At 39.3% G+C, this 10,889-nt stretch overlaps 1 protein-coding gene across 1 annotated transcript in view; it reads right to left on the reverse strand.

The window, feature by feature from the left end:
- Positions 1–10,889, reverse strand: part of FOXO1 (forkhead box O1) — a 130,510-nt gene that overhangs the window by 100,825 nt on the left and 18,796 nt on the right. The window lies entirely within an intron of this gene.

Raw genomic sequence — 10,889 nt, forward strand, 5'->3', positions numbered from 1 at the left:
GGGAAAGAGACTGATTCAGTCACACAGATTCTAGAACTCTCTCTGTTGGAAGCTTTCCGCATTCATCCATTCATCACATGTAAATTTCATGATGGCCTGCATACCTACACATCCAGAGAAAACCCATTTCCATTCAAATTCAGAAAGATGCAACCAGCTCGGTCCCAAATACACAAACAACCTCAGCTGATATTTGCAAGTTGCTCTATTCTCCCTCCCCTTGGCCCCCTTCAGAGCTAGCTAAACCTGCAGAGGGAGCTCTGCTGATGCAGACAGAGGAGGCAACTGTAACTCCTTCCTTAAGGTGGCAGGGCTTCTTGGGTACTCATCACTGTGCAAAGGGCTGAAACCTGACACTGAACCCTCACAGGTGTGACAAACTGATGATTCTGCAAATTACACCTCACAGCTATAGTCTCAAAGCTGCATCATTTCTGATACAAAATAATGGTGACTGAATGCACCTATCTTGATATAACTAATGGTAAACCTTCACTTAACATCATGAGAGTAAGTGAAAAAACTTTCTCTTGTCAGAAGAGAATAAAATTCACATTTTTTTGACTGTCATCGCTACCTTAAGAATCTGCTAAAATGAGAGCTTCTACTAAACCATATGCAAACCATTTCCTTTGACCTTCTTCAGAGCAACCGAACTGTCTTAAATATTTAACATTTACTTGTAGAGACCATTCCCAAATACTTATGTGGTCATTTTGTTTTCAAGCTCTGAAGATCACACAGTATTTACAAGCTGGGGAAATTGATTATTCAGTTATCTCTCCAAATTGGAAGGTGAAGTCTATCCTTTTCAGATAACAGAATGCAGGGTGCCTTTTCCCACTTACCCTCGCCACCCGCAAAGAAAGACTCTGTACCCTAGGGATGTAGGAATGGGGGCCAGGGTTGGCAGGTGGATGGTGGTTAAGGTGCTTCACTCCAACATGTCCAATCGCGGCTTGAGTCACGGCTTGTTTTCTCCTTTTCCCTCTCCTTCCCTCACTATCTCTGGTTGAATTGAATAATTAGTAATAAATAAAATAAATAATTCTCAGTAAAAAAGGAAAGAAAGAAAAGATGGGTCTTAGCCACCTGCATGAGGCTTACTGGTGTTGGAGAAGCACTTATTTTCTAGACTGACCAGGAAAACTGGTATGAAAGGAAAGGAGGTCAAGGAGAAACACCAAGGAGGCCAAGCTCAGTGGCTCACTAATTCTTCAGAACACAGGCCACTGAAGAGTTTCCTTTATCTTCCCCACACAGCTCAAATCCTTTTCCCTCTGCCTCCTTCCTCCTTTTTAGGCTTCTCTCTTGCCTAGAACCCAAATAAAACTTCCAGGGTTAATCAATCAGGCTCTTTGACTTTTTTACTACAGTTACAAAATGCAACCACTGGTGTCCCTTCCTTTCCTGAAGCCAGGGTCATTTAGCTACTTTCAAAATTTTAACTAAGCAAACCCAAGATGGAGGACCCCTCACCAGCAGGGCCACAGTAATGCTGTACAACTTCAAGATGGGGGAACTATGGTTGTAAGCAAAAAATATTTTTTTCTCAACTTGGATGCTTACCAAATCTCTAATGTAATAAGAGATTAGTAAAGCCATGACCCATTTTTCAGATTTGTAAGGAATGGCAACTGAGAAAAGCCTGTTTATCCACAAAATGTCTTGAGGACAAATTACAGTTTTGTTTTAATCAGATGAATTGGGCAGCACCTCCATAGATGTTAAAGTCACAGGGTATATCATTAAGATCAGTTCTGTAACTTAAACCACACAAAGAATGACGCTGTAATTAAGACAACTATCATGGCAGGGTAGGGGGCAGGGATACACTAAGGCAGAAAAAGACTTTCTTTTTAAAAGATCTCAAAGCTGCGTAGAGATGTTGGTACCAAGTCACACTAAATGAAGTGGCAGCCTGGGGATTTCTGCATGTGGCTGGTTGGTGGTGCGTAAGAGGAGAGCTGGCTGGAGATGACAAGTGCTGCAGTGTAGACCAGTGAGCCTAACACTTTACTTATTCATTTTTTAAAAATGGTTCCTTTTATTTTTTTTTTTTTTGAGGGGTTTTTGCTATAGGTCGCGTGTGCTCGCTAGACAGACAGAGAGAGACAGAGAGACAGAAAGCAAGAAATCACCCCCCGGGGGGATGGCCACGCCGCAATCCTTTCTCCTCCATTCTCCTCTCAGGATCATGGGCACGCACGCACACACGCCCAGCGTGAGTTTTAAGCCACCGGGTCCGGGACACGAACCACGGTCGACTACATGGGAGTTCAGCGACATAGCCATTATGCTAACTGCTGGTCCCAAGCATAACACTTTAGAGGTGGTATTCTCCTTTGAGAAGGCAGAGAGGTGTTCCATTGTCCCTAGGAATTATAGAATTCACCTGATGTCAGGCAGAGACAGGCTACCGTGAAAAAATTCTATGTCTTAGGGCCAGCGTGTGCATAGTAGTTAAGGGCGCTGGACTCCCACCAGGCCAACTGCAGTTCAAGTCCCTCACCTGGCATCTTGCTTTCTCACTTTTCCTCTCTCTCTCTCTCTCTCTCTCTCTCCCCTTCTGTCCCTCTCTGGTCAAATTAAAATAAATAAATAAAAAGTTAAATAAAATAATTATTTAATTTAAGAAAAACATGATCTATATCCCCACAGACCAACTTCTGCCTCTGCTCCCTAAGGGACCTAAGATTCTACATGTCTTTCCTTCAAAACTAGAACCGAGGTAAGACACAGTTGGAAGATCAAGATGTTTTTACATACAATCTCTCTACTAACAGAATGAAAAGACCAAAGATGAGCTTAATTTTGAACTTCACTGGATCTATAAACATTAATAGTTGTGAAAAAATTAGACTGACCAACTCGACATTGTTCCTAGTTGATCTGTAAGGAATGGCAACTGAGAAAAACTAGTTTCCTCTGGTGTCTTTAGCAATCAAGCAAGCATGACACCCTGGTGTGTTTTGAAAACTGTTTTCTCCATGTGGAAGCTCACTCACACATTTACTAAAATTGCACAGTAGTGTGCTTTTTCAGTATATTTTGGTTTAAGGTGTCCCTATCCCCAGCAGAGTATCTTCTAAGATAATGTCAGCTACTATAGGTAAAACATACCAGTAAAATCATTTTCTACATTTCTTCAACACTTGCTACTCTTTAAATGGCTGATAAAGTAAGCCTTTATCTGTGCCTTTTAATATGCCACAATAGAGTTCTTGGTTAGTTTGTTTAGGTTTCTGCATAGGATGTTGGCACTTGCTGGAGAGAGCTAGAGAGGGAAAGTGAGAAATCACCTCCTAGGGGATGGCCACACTGCAATCCCTTCTCCTCCATTCTCCTCTTGGATTTTGAGCATGCACAACACACATGTGGCATGATTTTCAAGCCACCAGGTACAGGTCTTGAACTGTGGTTGGCCATTTGGGAATTCAGCACCTTAACTGCCACACCACCTTTTGGCCCCACAATATAGTTCTTACCACATAAACCTATTAGTTCATCATGAGCTACTCAGACTCACTACAAGTATTTACTCCAAGTATTCTGAATACATTCAGTTATGTCTGTTTGGTATTGATTTTGGGTTTGGTCTATCCAAATTTATCCTCCTCTGAATCCATTGAACCCTTTCAAAATCTCCACTCCTGACTTGGGTTAGTGAATAATGATATATTACAACAAGAAAGCTATCGAGAATATCTAATATTTAGCTAATGCAATATTAGAACTGACATTTAAGTTTGAAGCATCTTCTTAAATGAACTTTCCCTTACAACTGCCTTAGGTAAATTCTAAGGTTACTAAACTTCAATTCAGAATTTCTAATTTTTCAAAAAAAATTGTTTATTTGTAATATTCCTGTGTTTAAATTATTCTGCTATCAAGACACAGTATGAAAATTAATTTTGAGGAACAGATCAGGCAAAAAGCTAAATATTTTATAAATGCCAACTATTCACCTCAAGTCAATTACATAATCTGCTCCACATACTACCAAATTCTGTATATAACTTTTAAAAGCAAACTCAGTACATTGGCTTTAAATTACATTCTTTGGGTCACCATATTTATGCAAGTGTGTTCTGAAAGGCTGTGTTTTAAATTTTTTTAGTTAGTCCTATTTTCATAATTTCTAGTATCATAACAAAGACAGATACAATTTTATTTTTAAATTTAGCCTGTAACACATCTTTTCCACAGTATTATTTTCATAATATATGTAAAGTCCAAATTTAATTTGAAAAGAAATTTCCTACCTATACTTTCTTTTTTCTTTTTAAAAAAATTATTTATTTTATTATTTTTTAATTTGACCAGAGAGAGAGATGGAAAGTGAGAAAGCAAACCGCCAGGCCCAGGACTTAAATGTGGGAGTCCAGCACCCTAACCACCACACTACCCGCTGGCCCCTATACTTTTCCAAATGCCGTAAGTACTTCATACAACTACTGGAAAAATAAGATGTGTCCCTATTTTTAATAACTTTATGAATGCCAATCCATCATCTCAAAATTTAATTTTAAGAATTAAGACAAACAGAACAATAGCAAAAGGCATGTGTATATAAAAAATATACAATAAATCAAGCACACGAAAATGGCAGTAGTAGAAATTTGATAGTAGTATATAAGGGTTCAGTACTGAATTTCTTTCAACTTCGCTGAATGTTTGAAAATTTTCATAGTGAAATCTTGATGAGGGCCAACCAGAAGCATGGTGGTTAAGGCAACTGGATCCCACATGGTCAACTGTGCAGCTTGAGTTTCAGACCCAGTGGCTTGAGAAACACTCTGGGTGGGTGTGCATGCATGGCCAAAATCCAAAGAAGAAAATGGAGGATTAGGGAATACAGCATAGCCATCCCCCATGGCAGGTGCCTTCTTACTTTTGAGCGCTCACGCGCACCCTCTCTAGCAAACACACACACCTTTCCTAGCAAATTAAAAAAAGGAAAAAAGAAATAAAAAAAAAATCTTAGTGAAATAACCCACAATTTCCAAGGTTAAACTCAATGGCTAAACAGAACTTCATTTTTCTCTAAAGCTTATTACTTAACCCTTCTATGAATTATAGTTATTTACATATCATATCTAGTCTCCCTACTGAGTCTACATTTGAGTTTATCATTCAAAAAGACTTTGTACATCTTGTACATAGTAATCATTCAACAAACTGGAAAAAATACTTTGCTCATCTACTGAAAGTAATTAGGGTTCTTTCATTATATGACCACTTAGATGCTCACATGATACAAACTGCAAGAACCCTGAACACACAGGAAGGTGAAAAATAAAAAGAAATGTTTCACAGACAAATTTATTTTCCTAACCATATATTTACATATAACTGAGAAGTTAAAGTATAAAGACATTAAAGTTAAATTAAAATACACAGAAGCATGAATTAAGAGATTGCCAGGGCATTTGCTCAGAGAAGGCAAAAATCCTCTGGGTAGTAGCCAACGATTGAAAGTTGGTGAACTGACTTGAGCCTTGCAGACTAAGCAAGATTAGCAGAAGAGGCACAGCTGACACAAGTTCTGCAGGCAGGAAGGTCTAGGGCTGAAATAGTAAGAGCTAGTCTAGGGAATGGTTAGGGTCTGGGAACTTAAATCCTCAAGAGGCCCTGAGAAAGAAGTGTGAACAGGCTTGAGGACATGAAGCACCATGAGAAGAGTGCTAAAGAGGAAGTCCAGGTTTGCAAACCAGGGAAAGGCCTAACTAGACCACTGAGCACCTGGGAAAGGGAGCTACAAGATGAGGGTCTCACCAGAGATATGGGGAAATACTGTACAGTATGTTCGATTTTAGACATGATGAATTTGAGGTGAAAAGTGGGGCATTTGTGGCCATTAGGTAACTAGACACACAGGACAACAGAGGAGTGAGTAATCTAGGAAAAGCGATGAGAGGAAAAAAGTCCACAACTTATCCTGAGGTATACATATGATTGAGGATAGAAGAAAAATGAGTGAACCAACCAGAGAAGCCAGAATGAGGGAAGGACTAGGAGCGTACAAGGTAACCTGGTCCAAGATAAAAAAGGATTTCACAAAAGAAAGATGAAGAAAGGTCAGATTTAGACACACACACACACACCTCCCTGAGCCTACTGACTTTAAAATGTAGCTTCAGTAATCATCAAAATAAAACCCAGAATCCAGGAGCTACAAAGGCTAATCACACTCATGGCTCTTGCTTTTTGTTGTTGTTCTAAAAATACATTTATTTTACTTTCATTTTAGTTTTTTTTACAAGTTTGTTAATTGTTATTAATAAACATTTCATGCATTTATTAAAAAAAGCAGATAAGTCTTCCATATAGTGTTTTATGAACATTAACAAAGTCACTTGCTTTTTTCCCTGTAAAAAACATGGTCTGCAATCAAGAAGACACGTTTAATACATTAAGGTAGAAGTTTACGTAATGATATGCTGAAAAGAGGGTGCAAGTTTAACTTTTTCCCTAATAGTACTAGGCTTAATATCAAAACTAATTTGATTTTCTCTTTCGTATATTTTAAGCTTTTATCACGGTTATATGAGGATGGAAGAAAGAAAAAAGGTGATCCAAATCCTTCTAAGTGGCAAGAATATGTCACCCTAAGACTCAATTCTTGCCATGCTTAACTTACAAACTGGTAAACCAGAGGTAGCCTGTGAGTAAGCTGGGGTGGGGGGTCAGGTGAAGGTTTTGCCATAAGGCACACAGGTGCTCACCTGCAAGCAACAGTGAGGGGGAAAGTGAGAAATCACCACCCAGGCTGGATGGTCACACAGCAATTCCTTCTTCTCCATTCCCCACTCAAGATTTTTGGCACGCGCGCGCGCGCGCGCACACACACACACACACACACACACCGACATGATTTTCAAGCCACAGGATACAGGGCTCAAACCAGGTCAGTTACGTAGGAATCCAGCGCCTTAACCACCATGCCACCTGGTGGCCCTACATTTAAAAGAAAAAAAGGTTGAACCACATCACCACTGTACAAAAAAGGTATTTTCATGCTTCATATGTTCCTTAGAAAACCACAAATAACCAGTAGTAACCAGTAATTCTTGACAAAGAATTTCTATGACACTATTTTTTGGTAGTCCTTATCAGCAATTAGCAAAGAATTCTTCCACACATAAGTATATTTGTATACTATGCAGCCACTGGAATATAAGCCTTAACCCATTAGATATCAAAGGAAACATTTTCTAAAGGTTACCTAGTCCTCTTTTTCACAAATGACCACCACCAACTTCAGAAGTTTGTCTGCACTCAAGAAAAGGTGATGTTCTGATCCAAAGGAGTCCTAGGGTTTTGGGCAAGTTTCTTTGGGCAAGGTTTTGCAGTAAAGGCCAAGGAAAATTTTGAATTGTGGGGGGTACGGGGAGCAAACCCATTCAATCTTCCATACAAGTGAAAAAACTCAGCATCCTCCCATCACTGTGAGGTTCAGACTGCCTTTCCAAGAGATTCCAGGAAGCTCCAAAGCTATAGCATACATAGAGAAAAAAAACGTCTTGGTAAATTCCCAAGATGCCAGGGCACTTGGTAATTTCCAAAGGCAGAGTGTTCCAGAAAAATAGTTCAGGTTCTCTCGAACAAATTCCAGGCAAATACAAACATCTGCTCTCTTAGAAAGCGGAATACAAAATTGCAGTTTAGGAGCTAGGATGGAAAGGTTCAGAAGCACAAGGGCAGGCAAAACCTTTCCAATGTAGCAGGGAGCTTAACTATGCTTTCCCTCGCTCCCATCTCATACTGAGATTCACTGTACACAGCATGAAACCCAGTGAAATGTGTGTCCTCTACTGACGTTGACACCCTTTCAGCACTTTTCAAGTCTCACTTTTTAATTCTCACGTGAGAATTAAAATGCCTTCTTTTCATTACTCATAAATCGACACTTAAAATAATAATAAAGCTGATACCATTCAAAAACAGAAGCCACCCTTCCTGCCATTCCCCAACCAAAGATTTGCCAAAATAAAAGTAAAGGTAAAAAATAAAAATGAAGTTCTTATGTTCCTCAAAGTATTCAGACTTGGCATCTATTTTGGAATTTCTCATCAACACATTTCAGCTGTAAGACATGTCCACAGCAAGACTCATGTAACTTTCCACCTTTAACAAATAAGGTTTAGCTAAATAATAATCTCTTCTCTCATTTTTAATTCTTTTTCTTCATTATCCCTTCCCCAAATATACACATAAAATTTTTGCCCAACTATAAAAATGATTTGAAAGTTATTGTTTTTAAAGTAATTTCAGTGACAAGCGAGAAAGCTGCCTTGGGTAATCTAAATCAGTCTCATTGGAGTCATTACATAGAACATGACTTTGCTGCAAGAAAGAAGCCATTTCGAAATGTGATCTCTGTGGCTAGTTGAAATTACTCACCTGCAGATTAAAATCCCAAATTACAGAACACTTATAAATTTTCAACTCTTAAGAAAATGCATTGTCAGTTCATAGATTGAACTAAACAAACCATCCCAAATTAAGTATCTGCTCTATCTCATAATGAAACAATCTAAACATTTCTTTGGCAAGTGTTAAATTTACAGTCAAAACATTCTTTTAACCTAAATTAAGTGTTCCAAATAATATTAAGTCAACTGAAAGCTGCCATTTAAAAAAATAAAAATAAAAATCAGAACCCACAATACCACTTCCCAAGCTTCAGAAGCTTTCTATGAGAGAAAACAAGCCAGGGAAATAAAGTTTCACTATTTATAAATATTGTACTAGGTTTAAAGATCCTGGGTTTTCCAAAAGTGTTAGGTTCCACTTTATGTGACCTTATCACAGTGCTAGCCGATTAAACAAGTATAAGACAGATTTAACATACCATCTCCATAAATATAAAACACATATTCCTCCAGTATAACCAATGCTAAATTATCTACAGAACTACATTTTCAAAGTTTTTGAACTCTTCAACAGCAGTCCAACTACCCTGTCCTATGCAAATGACTTTCAGATTCTCAGGCAGGCCCCAGGAAATAGAGCACCAGAAACTATATTTAATTAAAGATTTAGTCTAATTCCTAGTAGTAAATCACAGGAAATATTTTGTTCCAAAGCAGCCTTTCCTCAGTCCTAAAACAGTTAAGTTTTGGTTGATTTGCACTTTAGAGCTAGATTTTTATGTTAAATGTTATACTAAAATTTATCTCTTATGGATCTTTAAAACAGGAGTCTTTCAGATCTGAGAGTGAAACTTGGTTTTACAAGTAACCCATTTTTTATGAAAACTCTAACCAGAAGACTAGTTATGAGTTACAAAGTTCAGTCTGTTTCTTTTCTTCTTAAAATACCCTTTTACTCAAACTGAAAATGCACTTGCTGTAATATAACTTGGACTAACCGACTCTCATTACACCTGAAACATTTACTCATTTGAGAAAGGCAGCCTGTTCCCCTCCCCAAAGTCCCACTAGGTTCCCACTGGGAGCTGCCACTGGGCCTCCAATTTCATCCACACAGTCCTTACTTAACACTTAACAAGTCTCCCCTGGCTCTGGTAAGTAATTTTTTTTTTTAAATAAAAATAAAACTACACTTGCATTTAAAAAAAAAAAAAAGAACAAGAAAGAACTTAATAAAATGGTTGGAGGGAGGTAGTTTGAACTTAGGATTTACTTTAAAAAAAACTGCTTAAGTCTTTAAAAGTAAGAATATCATGACAATGCCATCTGAGAGAGACAACTAAAACACTAAAAATATCCTAACATTGCCTTTCTCTATCTTTAAAGAAAAGCACTTCAGCATGTTGAAATAGGTTGTATCCATTTCCAAGGACTAAAAGAATGATGTAAGTACACACTGTACTTTGAATACACAAAAAAAAAAAAAGTTAAAGACAAATGCTTTCTAACAGCTTAAGTAGTAAGCCTGATAGATGAGTGAGTCAATCAAGTATTTAAATTCAAATGTTAGGTAAAGTTGGATTTGACAAACAATCCCAATTTTGTGCTTAAAATCTAAGCAGGGCTAAGAGGCAGCACTTCACCTTTTTAAACATTTAGTAAAATTACACGTAATGTCTAGTAATGAGTTTAGAAATGACACTTTTACTCTAAAATATCTTTCAAAAAAATAAAATAAACCCTGGCTCCTGTAGAAAATTCACTATGATGTGAATAACCAGACCTTATTGACACACAATAACCACAGGAATGGTGGTGCATGTAAAAAACCACAGCGGTGTAACAACTGAGCGGCAAAGACCTATCTTTAGTATGGTGTATAGCAAGAAGTGAGAAAGGTGTCTGGTCCAACGGGGGAGCCTTCACATCGATCCCTCCACCTGTGGCAGTGAGAAACCGTAGGACAGGGGACAACGCGCCCCGCGCGAGTGGACCCCTGGTTAGCCGTCCTCCTGAGGGCCCCTGGGTCTTCACCTCGGGATGTGCCTACCCCCTCCCACCTCCAGTCTTTCCTTGTCTCTCTCTGAAAGGCAACAACAACAACAACAAAAAGCTCAGGTGCATCATCCACAATCCTCTATCGAGGCAAAAGACCTATCCGTTCCCCTGAAAAACACTTCCACTCCGAATCCCCCCAAAACGCTGCCCACAACGCCCCCCAGCTTGCTTCTCCCTGTCCCTTCGTGCTCAGTAATACTGGGGTAGCAAGGCAAGAGGAGGCACGCACAGCCCCTGGCCACCCTGTTCATCCAGGGCAGCCTCTGAGTTTCCAAGTGAAAGCCTTGTCCTACGGACAAGAACAAGTTTGGGGGCGCTCCCCGGCGTGAAGTGCTGGCCCCGCCGCGCGCGGCCCGGGAGCGCTGGCCCTTTAAAGGCGCTGGCTTCCTGAGCCCGCGGCCCCTCCCTCGCCGCCGCCAGCCCCCGCCCCCGCCGAGGGTCGCACTTGAACCT

The sequence above is a fragment of the Tupaia chinensis genome, unplaced genomic scaffold (genome assembly GCF_000334495.1).
Source record: "Tupaia chinensis unplaced genomic scaffold, TupChi_1.0 Scaffold000402_1, whole genome shotgun sequence".
In the NCBI taxonomy this organism is placed as follows: domain Eukaryota; kingdom Metazoa; phylum Chordata; class Mammalia; order Scandentia; family Tupaiidae; genus Tupaia; species Tupaia belangeri.